The sequence below is a fragment of the Diabrotica undecimpunctata genome, chromosome 8 (assembly GCF_040954645.1).
Source record: "Diabrotica undecimpunctata isolate CICGRU chromosome 8, icDiaUnde3, whole genome shotgun sequence".
Lineage (NCBI taxonomy): Eukaryota > Metazoa > Arthropoda > Insecta > Coleoptera > Chrysomelidae > Diabrotica > Diabrotica undecimpunctata.
Genome location: NC_092810.1, coordinates 99,554,050 through 99,570,116, shown reverse-complemented (window position 1 = coordinate 99,570,116; position 16,067 = coordinate 99,554,050). Strand labels below are relative to the sequence as shown.

The 16,067-nt window shown below is 34.2% G+C and overlaps 1 protein-coding gene across 1 annotated transcript in view; it reads left to right on the top strand.

Annotated features, from left to right (window-relative positions):
- The window catches only part of LOC140449022 (atrial natriuretic peptide receptor 1), a 270,323-nt gene that overhangs the window by 85,350 nt on the left and 168,906 nt on the right, over positions 1-16,067 (top strand). The window lies entirely within an intron of this gene.

Here is a 16,067-nt window from a genome sequence, read left to right as displayed (position 1 = left end):
CACTGACATTGACACTGATCATGTTGAACATTTAAGCCAGGTTTACACAGTGACTGACACGCCAGTGCTTGACTAGGACAGGCTGGACAGGCACGTTTACACGTATCCAGTAGCTAACGCCAGTCTCACCAATACGCCAGTTTATACGTAATGAAGTTAACCGTTTGTTGTACGCGTGACAGGGGCATTGGTATAAAAAAAACAACAGGTCTCTATTCGAGAGAGCGCTGGCAGACAGCGCTGAAGTGGCCTAAAAAAGTGTTTACATGATGCTACTATTATGCCAGTGCTGTCGTGTCAGTGCAACTGGCGCCTGTTATTGGATATGTGTAAACCTGCCTTTACGCAGTTTCGTAGGAAGAACATTCTGTGGCAAAGTGCCATCTTGAACATGCGTAGATGTGAGCAAATATTCTCTTATAGTGAAAAGGAGAATTTTCAGTTTCCATTGAAGCCAGTCTAATTCGAATCGATCTTTCTATCGCTATCTACAGTAAAGTACTTACCACAATTGTAGCAAGTGACTCATGTTTTAATGATTTTTTACAGGCCAGTAAATTTGGATGTTTATCTTTTAGAAAAAAATAATTTTGTTCCGACAAATGGAGAAAATTCGATCATTTAATAAATAAATTAGTGGATTATTGCAGAATCTGTTGGATCTCTTTAAAATTGACAAAAACCTTTTTCTTCTGACTACTCAAAGAATATACGCTCAGATAGAAGAGATCTTATTTTATATGAAATACATTTCAATAATTTGACTGGTCTATTTTTAAACTGTTCAAATGTTTTGGCAAATATTTGCGTTTTAGGGAAAATGTAACATTGTCAGCGTGTACGATTGAACTTGAAGTTATCTGCAATGTTGTAGTTTATATCTTTCTCTAACGGTAGATAATGTCTGAGATCTCAACAACATAGTCGCAAATTAAGGCGATATAATAGACAACAACGCCATTGTTCGGGTAGCTATTTTATTGTCTGTTTTCTGTAAGTCGGTTTCATAAGCGCACTAACAGAGGTTTCATAAACCAGAGAACAGAATTGTTTGTAGTAATATTATAATATTATATTTGTTATATTATTGTAGTGGAAGAAGCTTTTACGTTTACTTTTTGTGAATTGTAAGTAACTTAGTTTAATTCAATTTGGTGACAAATAATAAATGTGACAGACAGTAGTAATAGTAATTCGTATATCAAAATAATACGACACAATTTAACACCCGAAGAAAAAACTGTGATCGGAAATGTGTTTGAGAGACTTCGAGCCAGAGAACAAAATATAAATATAAGCGATGTAGTTACATTATGTAGTATTTTGACAAAAGTTTTCTAAGCTAGTCTGTACAAAGTAATTAAAACAGACGATGAAACCAACGATAATAACAATAACATTTGAAAGTTGAGACAAGAGGAAGGAAACAAATAAAATTGGATAATACAATCAAACCAGAAGGTCATTCCTCGTGCAGTACATGAATTTTATTTTAAAAAGGAATTACCAACTATAAAAAATTTGCTTCGTCTCTTCAATCTAATTAAAATATTTCAAAAATGTCAATACATGTTTTGATACGTACTTCACGTGAAATGAACTTTAGATATTTAAACAGAACGAGAAATAGTACACTTATTGAAAAAGAATAAATCATTTTATGAAATGGTTACAAATTATATAAAAGAAATAGCAGAATTTCGCAGAGATGAAAGCATACAAATGAAACATGATTCACTGAAGAACATACTGTGACAAAAATTTGGCAGGATTTAAATGTGGAAGTAAACTTGATCCTTGAATCAGCTATAAGTTTTTTAATTTAAACGGATGAAGGGTTTTTCCCAAAAAAATATATTTAATAAGCATTGGTTTTCTTCACCTACAGCATCTATCCTCCTCCTCCTAAGTGCCTTCTCTGTTGAGGTTGGCGATCAATATGGCAAATTTCTCTATGTTCTGTGCTTGATGAATTAATTAATTTCCTCTTTTGTGGGTCCAATCTCTGATGTTTTGTAGCCAAGATTTTTTCTTTCGTCCTATGCCCCTTTTACCTTCAATCTTGCCTTTTAATATTACCTGGAGCTGCTCAAATTCCCTATGGCGCATTATGTGTCCTAGATATGACGTCTTTCTAGTTTGGATAGTATTGACCAGATGAGGGCGTGTGTTCATTGCTCTCAGTACTTCTTCATTCGTAGTTCTGCTGGTCCAGCTTATTCTTAGCATTCGGCGGTACATTCACATTTCAAATGAATTTAATTTGTTGACGTCATACTGTTTTAATGTCCAGGTCTCACAGCCATATAGTAATAGAGACCACACATAACACTTTAGTGTTCTAAATCTTATTGAGACTGATAGCTTGGGGTTACAGAGCATTTTACGCATATTTATGAAACCAGATGGACCACTATTTCAATGCGTCTTCTAATTTCTTTTGAGTGGTCTAGTTGACTATTTAGTTCTCTGCCCAGGTATATGAAGCTTTGGGAACTCTGAAGGGTGATACCATTTATTTTTATGTTAGGTGTAACTTGTTCATGGGTTTTTTTGTGGAATACCATAATTTTGGTTTTGGAAAAGTTAATGTCCAAGCCCAGCCTGTGACTTTCTTCTGATAATATATTCATCAATATTTTTAGTTGGTCTTCTGTTTCTGCTAGTACTACGGTGGCATCATGATATCTTATATTGGTAATGATGATTCCATTGGCTCTGGTACCTTCAGGGCGATCTTCAAGAGAAGCTCTAATTATATGTTCGGCATATACATTAAATAATAGGGGGGATAAAATGCACCCTTGACGCACTCCTCGTTCTATGTTGATGTACTTTGTGTTTCCGTTCTCTGTTCAAACGCATCCTGTGTGGTTCCAGTATGTGTAACTTATGATAGCTATGTCGTGTCCGTCCAACCCTACTTCTTTTAGCACCTCAATCAATTTTCCGTGTATAATGCGGTCGAAGGCCTTTCTATAAACGACAAAGCACACATACAGCCATTTTTGAATCTCAAGATACCTTTCTGCCATCAGTGCCAATCCCATAATTTATTGCTTTTCTAGTCCTGTACCCTTCCTAAAACCATACTGAGAACGACTCAGGTATTCTTCACAGTTATTGTGAATTCAGTTATAAATTATTCGCATAAAAATCTTAGCGGCATGACTCATTGGGGATACAGTTCGATGGTCTTCACATTTTCTTGCTTTTTGTTTTTTAGGAAGAGGTATATATGTAGATGTTAGCCAGTCATGCGGTATTATGCCATGTTCATATATAATGTTGCAGCGGTATTTTAATTTCCTGACAGCATTATCACTTAGGTGTTTAAAATGTTAGGCTGTTATTAGGTCTTCGCCGGGTGCCTTGTTGTTCTTTGCGTCTTTTATTGCCTGCAAAACTTCTTTGGTGAGAATGTTTAATTTTTCATCTGTTTTCATCCAAGACAGTATTTATAATTTTCCCTCACATGTCTTAAATGTTTTCTTTTATTGTCTTCTCCTTAGTGGGAGCTATTGTCTTAGACTCTAACTGCGTGTCTACTATGTCTTCATACTTCTGTTGCTGTCCTTGGTCTGCACTACTCCATGCTATTCTCTGACTGGATTTAGCCTTGTCTATTCTTTTAAGTTTTAATCGGATAGTTGCGACTACAGGATTGTGGTCTGAATTTATGTCACAACTTGGGTACGTTTTTACATTTAGAATACCATTACGGAACCTTTTGTTAATTGTAATGTAGTCGATTTGGTTCCTCACAATATTAGCATCTATAAGCACACATACAGCATCTATAAAAAAATAAAATAATTTTTATGACAATCAATTGGTTCTAAAATCCTGATTATTTTTTTTAATAATAACTTCATGCCTATGATTTGTCGATTTTCTTTCCCATTAAACCCGCAAAGGTCTACATTGAAAATATGAGTCACTTGTTACCATTTTGGTACTGTCGTGTAATCAATCATAAATGCGTGTGACAAATATATTTTCGTTTTAATTTTATTTCACCGTATTGAATATTTACGGCAGCAGATTTATTTAAAATCATCGATAAATTTTTAAGCGAGTTTACCAGTACTGCGATAAATGAAGTAGAAAGGTCTCTGTGTATAATTTGCCTAAAAATGTTGGCTGCAGATAGTATGAAACGACATTTGGCTTCATAGTGAGTATGTTAACATTCCCAGAGAATTGTTCTAGTTTGAATTAAAATCTTGTTATAAGAAAAGCAAAAATCACTTTTTAAAAAATCTTTGTGCATGAAAAAGCTTTATTTGTCTCTTGATAAAGTTTTATATAAAATAGATAGATGTAAAAAGCCTCACATCGTTGGTGAAGAGCTTATTTTGTCAGCAGGAATTGAGGTTGTTGACACTATGTTTCCAGATAATTTTGCAAAACAATTGCAGTCCATAACCAATAAAATTGTACTGTTACCTTTTAAATTAATGATATAGCTGAAATTGTACAGTGTCAGCTTAATGTATACGTAATCTTGGGTTGGGTAATTTAAGGAAGGACTTAGTAACAGCAAAATTTTCGTTTTGACTAAAATCAAATATTCTATCTCTTCTCTGAGTTCTAAAGCCCAATACAAATCCTTTAATGTGTCGGTCCTGGACAAATGTTTTCCTGAACAATATTGGTATTGCCTTCTTAACGATTTTAGTATCTATCAACAGATCTTGTTGCATCTGGGATGTGTACTACCCTTTTTTCATTTCATAAATAAGAGTCTTTCTTTTTCTTCTTTTTGTGTAGACATGAATCTCTCTTTTTTTTAATGGTCTCCAGTAAGTTATCGTTCCATCGTTTTTGCGGTCTTGCCATTGATCGTCTTCCTCAACTAATATATTTGTTGCCATTTGGCTTATTATGGTCGTTTCATTTTATTTGTCTATTTCTCAGTCCTTGATGTTCTCTACCTTGCATCTCTGTCGTATATCTGTACTTTTAGCTCCGTCTCATAGAGTCTTACCCCTGATTTTTCGAAGGGTCTTTATATCTGCTGTTTCTAGCATTATTTTTGTCCTCTCTGTGGACATTTCGTGTTTCTGCCGCGTATGTCAGATATACTGTCACTTTATAACATGTTCTAAATGAACTCCTCCTCCCTCAAGGCAGAATTCATACCGATATTTCAGATTTCTCGTAATGTTATGGAATAAAGGTTGTCTCAAGTCCGCGAAGAAGGTTCTAACGGCATCCCTTAACTCGTTGATGGTTTGTGATGCCCGTTTAAAAATGGTAGTTTTAACCATGCCCCAAATGTATGCGTCTGGAGATGTTAAGTCTGGAAAATGTACAGGATAGGGGAAGCCAGTAAATCGTGAAATAAATTTGTTTGGAAAATGTCCCTGAAGAAATTGACAAACTGTGAAAGCAGTATGGCAAGTTGCCTCATCCTGCTGGAAAAATTGGTCTCGAAATGCCAAATTAAGTGCACGACAAAATTGACGTAGATCAGGGATAAAGTGTGTTAAAATTTGAATGTACCTCTGTTGATTGAAGTGTGACTTGTCTACCATTTTCTTCGATAAAGTATGGACCAATGATTCCGTGTCCCGAAACTTCACACCAGACACTCACTTTTGCGCTATGTAAAGGAACTTCTTGAACTTCATCTGGTCTGGCAAAGCCCAGAAATCGATTTGTGCTACGATTTACATGGCCTGACAAATGAAAATGTGCTTCGTCTGAAAACCATACATTTTTCAAAAATTCAGAATTTTTATACTGTAGTGCAAGAATTCTCGCACAATATTCCACGCTACTGTGATAATCCCTGGGATGTAATTGTTGATGTACCTAAATCACATACAAAAATGCACCCAACTCCTTTAGGATTCTTTGCAAGGAAGTTCGTTTTAAGCCAAGATGCAACACTGTTCTTGTCTGGCTAGCTTTCGGATTTTCCAAAATTCGCTCACACGTTCATAGTTGTCGTTGTTGTTAACTATCCTGGGACGTTCTGAGTTTCCTTTTCGTTGGCACAATATATTACCCGTATTTCTAAACTTTTCAACAACCTTCAAAATTACAGCATTACTTGGAGAACGTTTATTAAACCGTTATGTGAATTGATCACACACGTATTGCAGACTTGCACTATTACGTAGGCCCATTATGTATGAGCGAAAATAATGCTCCACAACAAACACTTTCTCCTTTGTATTTAACACCATAGGCCTTAATAATTAATTGTTTAAGGAATACTTGACAGATCTATACTAGTTAATTTGAATATGACAGCGCGCACAAAGAGACATCTATGTTTCAGTTTTAGTACTGTTTATTTTGGGCAATACTGTATAATCATCTAACAATTTTAACTGTACTAATGCCCAAGTATCAATTTTCAAGTTTTAAACTGATTGATCTACGATGAGTAATACGGTTGTAACTATACCGGCATGTGCCTTATCTAAGGGACTGGGCTTGCAAATTTTTAGTTTAGCTGTATCTTTGCAACTAGCTTGTTTAAAGATAGGTGTGCAAATGTGCATTGTGTTTTGCCTTAATTTTGAGTTGTGTTGAATTTTTTTTGTGAGTAGTTATAATAATTGTAGTATTTTTTTGTTCTCTGTTATTTCGAAACTGTCTATTTGTGTATAAAGAAAATGTTTAGACCATGGGAAAAATCGTATACAGTTTTTCGTGCATGGGAGCAAAAGAGCAAGTAGTAGTAGAGAAAGTGTAGTAGTCAACAATCTTTTAAGTGTAAGTGATACAAAAAACAACGCCACTGAGACTGTAACTGTAGAAGTGTGTAAGACTTCCAAAGAAAAGGAACGTTTACAAAAATCTTCAAAATGATCCTGAAAATAGTTGTAAAGGCAATATTATAAGAAAAGCGGCCTTTCTAATAGGAATTCCGAATTCTACCATGCGCGACATCGTGAAAAGTGGTGTTAAAAATAGAAAAACAAGATCGGATGCTGGAAAACCTAAACAAAAATAATATCGTGACTGCTAAATGTTTAAGGAATTTGGTTTACGCGAAATACAAAAAAATGTGATACCAACAATTGATATTATATACACCAAGCTTGTTGCGATGGGAAGAAGCTGCCCTAAAACTACTTTACTTAGACGGCTGAAAAAACTTGGGTTCAAATACAAAATCGTTGATAAACAAGTGGCTATTATGAAAAATACGTGGATAGTACACTGGCGTTTAGATTATTAAAAAAAAATTCCAGAATATCGAGACCAACAGCGGACTATATATTATTTAGACGAGACATGGTATGACACGCATGGTACTGCTAGCAAGATTTGGACTGATGGTTCACTTAGGTGCCAGTTGAAAGGAGTACCTCCGAATAAAGGTTCTCGGATGATTATTGTGCACTGTGGATGTGCAAATAGTTGGGTGCCAAATGGGTTAATGCGTTGCGGAAAAAAAATAGAAAAATGTAGTGTAGATTATCATCAGAATTTCAATTCTACTATATTCGAAGAGTGGTTTAAAAATATACTACTTCCCAATATAACACCGGGCAGTGTGACAGTTATGGGCAATGCTAGCTACCACTCAAGGTTTCTAAAAAAAATTCCAAACAGTTCGTCTTCAAAACAGGAACTAAAAGATTTCCTCTCAGATAATGATTTGTATTTTGAAGACAACTATAATAAGCAACAGTTACTTGAAGTGTTTCGTACGAAAGCTTATAAGAAACAATATATACTGGACACTACTGCAATACAACATGGCCATACTGTTTTGAGGTTATCACCTTATATTTGCATATTCAATCCTATCGAAATTATTTGGGGACTAGTAAAAAAACGATTCGGAGGAAAAATAGTTTTCCAAAATTTGACGCGAAAGTGGTCGATTTAATTCGATATAAACTATCAGAGATTACAAGTGTCGACTGGAAAAAAGCAGTAAACCATGTAGTAAAAGTAGAAAATGAGTACAGAAGACTAGGACAATTATTTTCAAACAGTGGACAACTTATTATTAATCTGGTGGATAGTGACGATGATGAGAGCTCGTCTGCAAGAAAAATATTTTACACAAGGAACGCTAATATGATGATTATTTCAGTTAAAACAACTCAGTTTTTCATTATAAATTGCTAACTTTGTTTAAAATTTTCTTAAATGTAAAATACTTTTCCACAGTTTTGTCTATGTACGTCATCGGTAAATGCTAATAGGGCTTTTTAACTCATATGTTTCAGGCGCTTGTCATAATATGTCGTATAATTTTAATATATCTACGTCATACGTTATTAGTATATAGTATATACCAATAACTATACATACCAAAGATGTATGACGTAGATATATGAAAATTGTATGGCAAAGTAAGTACCTGAAACAAATGAGAAGAGTCGAAAAGCCCTATAGAAGATGCCGTTGTATCTTCTTCTTCTTAGTCGTTGTCCTGATGCAGGTATCGTGATATCATGAAGCCGTTGTATCACCTAGTATTTTTTCCGACAGGATGGTAGAGTAATAATTTTTTTACATTTAACTTTTAACCATTTAAAAAACAAAGAAATATAACGTTTTGTTTGTTTTTCCAAAATCAGATTTTCTTCTCATTGACTATATTATACACATTACACATTGTTATTTTATGATTTAATACTTGTATAAAAAAACTTGTGTCGGTGAAACAACCAATATCGCGGTCTCTGGACATCGGTTACTCAAATTTCATAACATACATACAAATATTACCTGTTTGAATTTGCCGACGGACGAAATATCCATGGACCCGACTTTACCTACATGCAGCTTCTATCATCAAGACATCTTTACATACACGAGGAAAGAAAAATACGATCTTTTCTTTCCTTTTTCTATTTCAAAGTGCTTCCACAAATTAAGTGTACATTGTCGATAGTGTTGTTCACTCATTACACGTCCAGACATTTTTGTAACTGATATTGTGCAGTAAAATATTTTGTATTTTTACATGTCTTGTAATTTATACTGTTTGAATTTAATTTACATTTACAGAAAATTAACCTCTATGCCCGTTCGCATTAAAATTTTATTAAAGTTCGTTAAAAATGGGTTGGGATTAAACAATAAATGGGAATCCAGGGATTTATTCTCGCGTCAACGCTTTTCATAGCCGACGCTTTTTTTATCGAATTGTGTCTGTTTTAAACACTGAGAATTGATTGTTATACAATATATCAAACAATATTTTTGTTTTTGTTTAGACGAGAGATGAAATTTTGAATATATACAGATTTATTCTCGACGTCTCCTATAACTAATATACAATAAACAATATTACAACAATTAAACAATTGTATAAGTCAATTAAGTTACTTATCTACTTCAACAATGAACACTAGCTTTTTGTTTTTTTTTATTCAAATAAATAAATAATTAAATTACGCTTAAAGTACGCTTCGTCGCATTCCCCACATGTAATCTCGTATACTCCTTGATTTTCTAACGGTATTTTTGTTTTGGCGTATGGTAAAATAGTTGAGATTTTTCTGTCGGTATTAAATATCATTTCTATTTTGTGTTTGCTTAACACCCTCCCTATTTTTTCGGTTTTACCCTTTACATATCGTAGACTAGCTTTTTCAGTCGGTTTTGTGTCTTCTGTTGGGTCCTTTATTGTTTCTTAAGCATTATGAGCCTTTTCAATTTTATATGTTGAGAAGCTGTTTTTTCTTAATAGTAGAATATCAAAATATTCTTGGATAATGAAATGATCTGTCTTTTTTTTTCTTGAGTATTCCACAGCTTGCGGTTTTTTTCTAAGCTAAGTTGGTAACGTCTTTTAAAACTCTCGAACTACTCATCACCAGGAGTGTTATCCTTAAATGGAGTTTTTATGTCATTTTTGGTAACAAATTCGCGAACAATCTCTAGTAGTTCCAATCTGGATATTCCAAATCCCCACTGCTACATAGTTTTTAGTCCTTGCCAATCTAGTCTCATCTTGGAGTGGAATCGCTGGAGCCCTCCCTTGCGATTTTCTTTTAACTCCTCGAGCACCGGTCACATGGTAGAATAATGTTGTTTTAGGAATATTATACAATTTATGTGCTCGGTATATCGAACAAACCCCTCTTTTTATCTCTGACACTGCGTGATTTAAATTATGTTGGGTATATTTGGTTGCTCGATCCGACTTCCGTTTATAGTTTCTCACCATGTTCAATCTAGAATTAAAAATTAAAAGATAGTTTTGCAAGTTCACAGTTGCCCCAGTACACGAGGTCACATTTACCCCAGTAGGCAATATAAACGAAGTAAGTGTGACGTAAGTCATAATTCAGTTAAAAATTAAAATTGGCAATTTTTTTAATACATACAACGTAATATAGTTATTAAACAATCCTGCATACCATAAAATATTTACTTACCACCTAATACTCGCTTCCCACAAAATTTGTAAACAAAGTCTGCACAGATCGCTGTTTCAAGAACTTAAGTTTCTACTCACAAATGTTTCTACTTTCTACTACGCATGGCAAATGCGACATTTATAAATAATTTCCGATACACTTATGATACTGTTTATCTTGCCGATAGTGCAAAAGGCCTTCATAGACTAATTAATTGAATCGAAATGACTAGCCGACATTTCGGAATAAGTCTTAATATCGATAATAATTTATGTTAATTAAATGTTAATGTTAATCAGTAAAAACCTTAATGTAAACTTCATATATCTACGGTGCAACTTAAATAAGGATTGAGATCACACTAGAGGAATTGGTGTTAGAATTGAGAAAGCCAGAAGTATGTTTTATCCCTTTGTGGCCGGAGTTAATTTTTTTTAATACTGATTTTTTTGGTTGATTTATGAACCGGTACACATAATAAGAGATATTTTTATAGAAAAAAAATTTATGTTTATTTAGTTTTTTCAAAAACATGTGGTTCCATAAAGTGACCACTAGGAAACTAGACCAAAATCAGAATTAATTCTTTTGGTGAAATTTATAAAAACAATTGTTTTTTTCACTTAAACAGAGTCCAACACGACATGTAGAACAATGCCACCTAGAACGATGTGGTTGCGCACGCGTACTGCAATGGGCACAACGAACCTTATTTCCGTGGATTGGAAGATGGGCACATTTATCATATTTTATTTCAGGGGGAACTATAGTCTTAAATTTATTTGGTATACCTTGAGAACTCCTTTTGCCCTTTTTTTCTGGATCTGGTTGTGCTCCTTTTAATCCCAACGATACAGCCAATCTAAAGTCTTTCAGAGAAAAACTTGTTACGTTTTCTGCCCGGTCTCTATATAAAATATAACTATTTACTACAGATAGATCCAGAAAATGCCAAAACAACCTATGCCACCAATTCTTAGACTTGCGATTTATTTTGTATAAAGAAATATACATATCTGACTGGTCGACATACCCCATATGCTTGTTATAGTCTTTGACTATTTGAAGACAAGCATCTTGAGAGGTACCATCTTTGTTTTTTCTGGAAACAGTTTGGATATCATTTGGGTTGTGGAAGTTACTGAGAAATAGAACTGGCTTGCTGTCCATCCACTTTAGATATACTAGACCTTCTTCAGTGATCCTCCATTCTAAAGTTCCTCTTGCCATTTTTGTTTTATCGTTGACTAAATTTGTTGGCAGATTCTTATGTTTCTTTCTCATAGTTCCACATGAGTAAATGCCATTTTTCAAAAGGTCACTGGCTAACTGGATAGAATTAAAAGAATTATCAAAATATATTTTATGATGCTTGCCTACAAGTAGACGGGTTAAATCTTTTACTACTCTGGAACCTAAACCTTCTTCGCCAGAGCCAACTTTTCCAGTATAAATCTGGAACTGCGATACAAACCCAAAACTATCTGCTCGTATCCAAATTTTATACCACCTTTTTATTGACTTGAGAGGCATATATTGACGAAAACCTATTCTCCCTTTATATTTGACCATCGATTCATCGATACTTTGATTTTCACCAGATTTATAGCAGTTTGCAAAAGTATGTGTTAGCCTGTCAATCATTGGTCGTAACTTGTATAGCTTATCATAGCCCTCGTCACCTTTCTGGGGTTGTACTGTATTATCGTTCATATGCAAATTTCCCAACATTCATGAAAATCGATCCCTGGACATGACCGATGATAGAAAGTGATCCCTTACTTGAAATTTAGATGACCAATAGTCTTTATAACTAGGCTTCTTCGTAAGTCCCATCATCAAATTTATTCCAAGGAAACACTTCATTTCGGCAACTTTCGTGGGAATAATACGTTCACCAAATTGCTGCGTTGCATACAGATTTGTTTGAAAAACCATGGTTTCAATTATTTCATTCGGAAATAGACATAAAAACGTATCTATAGGACTTTCAATTTGCTCAGGTATGCTGGGTCCAAAACTTTCGGTTAAGGGTGCAGTTGTAGTAAAAAAATTTGCATTACTCGTCCATTTGAATTTTTCATTTGGAGCTGCCTCAATGTCAACATCCTCGTCATTCTCACTGTCGGTATTATTTGATGTGACTTGAAACTCGTCATCCTCAAACTCATCTAATTCATCCTCAGATGGAGCCCCTGAAGTGACAGATTCTAAATCTGATGGTATTTCGTCAATCAAAGCATATGCCTCGTCTGAGGCCAACTTCCTAATGTCCATGACCAACACCTGAAGTAAAACAAAAACAGAGATGTAGGCATATCCCACTGACCTGGTGGTTCCATAGGTGAACCACACATTTTATTTGCAAATAGTAAATTTATGCTAAGTTTTACAAACACCAAATTATCAAATATCATAAAAGAACCGCATAACAAACAGAAATAACAAAAAACTTAACGAATAAATTGCTGATTTCAAATAAAATATATTGTTTGTCGTTCTTCACTTCACAACACTCGTGACTTATACAAAACAACTGCCGATTAGTGTGTCTGAACAATAAAATATTACGGCGGCAAGAGTTGTATGAAGTGGAGATATACACAGAAATGCACTCCGAGAGTGTGGTTCCAAGCAATTACTTCTAGGCCGTTAACAACAATGATTTTAGTTGTGGTATCTTCATGGAACCACTAGGCCCCAAAGGGATAATGAAAGCTGTTCTTTGCAATCTAGGCCTTGGTACAAACAACAATTAAGATCCCAACTTACTTTTACATCCCAGAGTATAACCACAAATTGTCTGAAGATTAAAGAGATTAGTTACCCAGCATACATGCAGATAAACTAGGACTGCAGACAAATCAGGAGATAAGCTATCAATTCAAAAATTTGAGTTGAAGAATGTAAAATTTTCTCATTTTTAAATAAATTAATACAATAAAAACGTATTTTATCTTATAGGAGCGATTTACTTCCACACTTCGTATATTACTACCATAACGAAAATTACTATATATACATACTCTATAATAGCAATCATCGCTATTATTGTTATATGTTAATATGGTATTTTAATATTCTGTAATTTCTTTATAATTTTCTTTCTGCTCCAACTTAAACTAAGCAAAATATTATTTATTTTTATCGACTTCCCTAATTATTTACTCTGTGTTTAACTGTACCCGGATGCAAACACTGATGTTAGTTAATACAAACTAACTCACATTTGTATACTCGTATGTCTTTCAAATGACACGTTTCAAAGTGACCAACAGCGGTGAATGCTGCTAAATTAGATGGGGTATAATTATCCAGAGAAGAGAGGCATGTCAAATTCGCGCTTAATATAGAGTAGGTAGTTTACTTTTTATTCGTTGCTGAATTTCACTGGGTTTAAACAAAGATAAATGCAAACAACATAATATAGGGTGGTTTATGAAGAACCGATATTCTTTTACCTTGTATAAGATGAAGCCTATATCTTTTTATGAAGAATTGCTTATCGATTCATTTGGTATTGTTAAGGGGACTATAACGGATATAAAAAATCTTTAGTAAAAAGTGCGAACACACCTCACAAAAGCACAAAAACATCATCGTATGAGGATGTAACAAAAATTTGGAAAACTGGACTTATGCCCATTACAAACAATACCCTAAACATACATACCGAATTAAAATATTCATTAAAACAACATTTGATACATGCTCAGAGGTCATAATTACAATGTAAAAAGAAAATATTTTATACATTATTTCCCAGCAGACGACTTCTTTGCTCTGAAATTAATTGTCCAGATTTTGAGAATGCCACTCTCTAATCATAAAATGATCTTCTTGCATTGCGACGCCAACAGTAATATCGTATCGAAAACCTTTTAAAAATATGTCACCTTATAATAGTAACTTTTTCGACATCGCTAAATTTCATTCCCAATTGAGCTTTCCTTCGAGTCTAATGTAATAATTGTTTTTCATCTAATTCTTGTTGTTCCCGGAGTGATAAGTTTACAATTATTTGAGATGAGGGACGAAGATTCAAATAGTTCTAGTCGGAGTAATGAAAGTTGGAGTTATTGATCTAAAAGGCCTAAAGGAAATTTGATGAGTTTTTCGAAATAATTCATGCATCTCAAATTGCTTTGTGTAAATTGTGCCAATATAGAAAGGTTGAAATAAAAATAAAAAAACAGAAACACGTCAGGTTTAAGGAAGCATTGAATATTTTTACACAAAATGGAATCATAAATATTTCTTCCTGAAAAACCAAAATTCGGTGGTGATATCACAAGCTTTAACCGCTGGAAAAAAGTGGACATGTAAGAAAAAATATACTTATTACACAATTACATATATTATGTACCTACTACTTTATTTTGGCAAATTACTGCAAATACTACTTTATTTGTAAGTAGGTATCTCCTTAATTTAAAATAAATTCTTTTGATTATCATTGCTTTTTTTACCTATTCTTTATTTTTTTTAAGTTATTTTTTTATATAAAAGTAGAGCTACAACATTTATTTTGCTTTAATAAGTGGATTATAGTTTGTTCATATCACCTAAAGAATCTGTGCCTTTGATATATTCTTCTTCTTCTTCCTTCTTGTATGTAGGCTTTAAAGCCCGTTTCTTCTTCAATATTAGCCTCCTAGATTATGGCACCATATTTTTCTTGGTCTGCAAATACATGGTCCATTTGGCGACTTATCTCGTGCTATTCCTAGTCTGCCTGTTGGTTATGAGCGCGAGGACTGGGTGGATTAAGTAGCTCAGAAGCCGCGTTCATGCCCACAACCGGTCCCAAGCCCGGATAAAAGAGGAGGGTTGATGGGCCAGGTTAGCATCCTACCCATTGTAAAAGAAAATAAGGCTCACAGAACCGATATAAGGCCCTTGATACATGTATGTGTTTTTTACCACATACTGATCTTTTTTTCCAAAAGATTTCCATTTCATATATGATGGCGGTACATCAATCCCTTTCTAGACAGATAAGGTTTTTTAAAATACAGTCAAGTTTATGTCATTAATTTGGTTTTTTTGTGTTTTAACCATGTTTTAGCACATGTAAGCTTATTAAATGCAAACGTTTTTAGAAACAGATTATTAAATTAAGAAACAGATTGATTCCCGTGGGGCATGGTATATAGCTGAGTTAGTTAGAGCATAGGCACGGATCGCTTAAGATCATGGGTTCAAACCCCAGCCGGTGTTAGTCGTTTAGATATTTATTTATTTACCCTGTTACGTTGTTCTAAAATCTAAAGTAACGTTTAATAAATAGCAATAGGTTAATGGGTAACAGCGAGCCTTGCAAGAGTCTTGCTGCAAGACCAAGACCAAGACCGGAAGCGCAATACCAAGACCAAGACCAAGACCAGGTGTACTGGCGCAAGACCAAGACCAAGACTGTCTAAGTCTCGTCTTGTTTTTGCATTTGGGCAACACTAGTCAAAACTTACCTCCACAAGATAATACTTCTATCTACAGACAAGAGTATCGTAACTATTCCAAGAACAAGTCAATAATAATCCCTGAGTTAGGTAACATGTCAACAATCAACCAAGTTGCCACAGGGATTTCTAAAATTGAAAGTTTTCTTCAAGAAGTTTCATCTCTCCAGTAGTACATACTTCATACTAGAATGCTTCCCCAAAGAATCAAAATAAAATGCAGACTAATCAGAGAGCAGAAAAGATTTTGACACCTTCT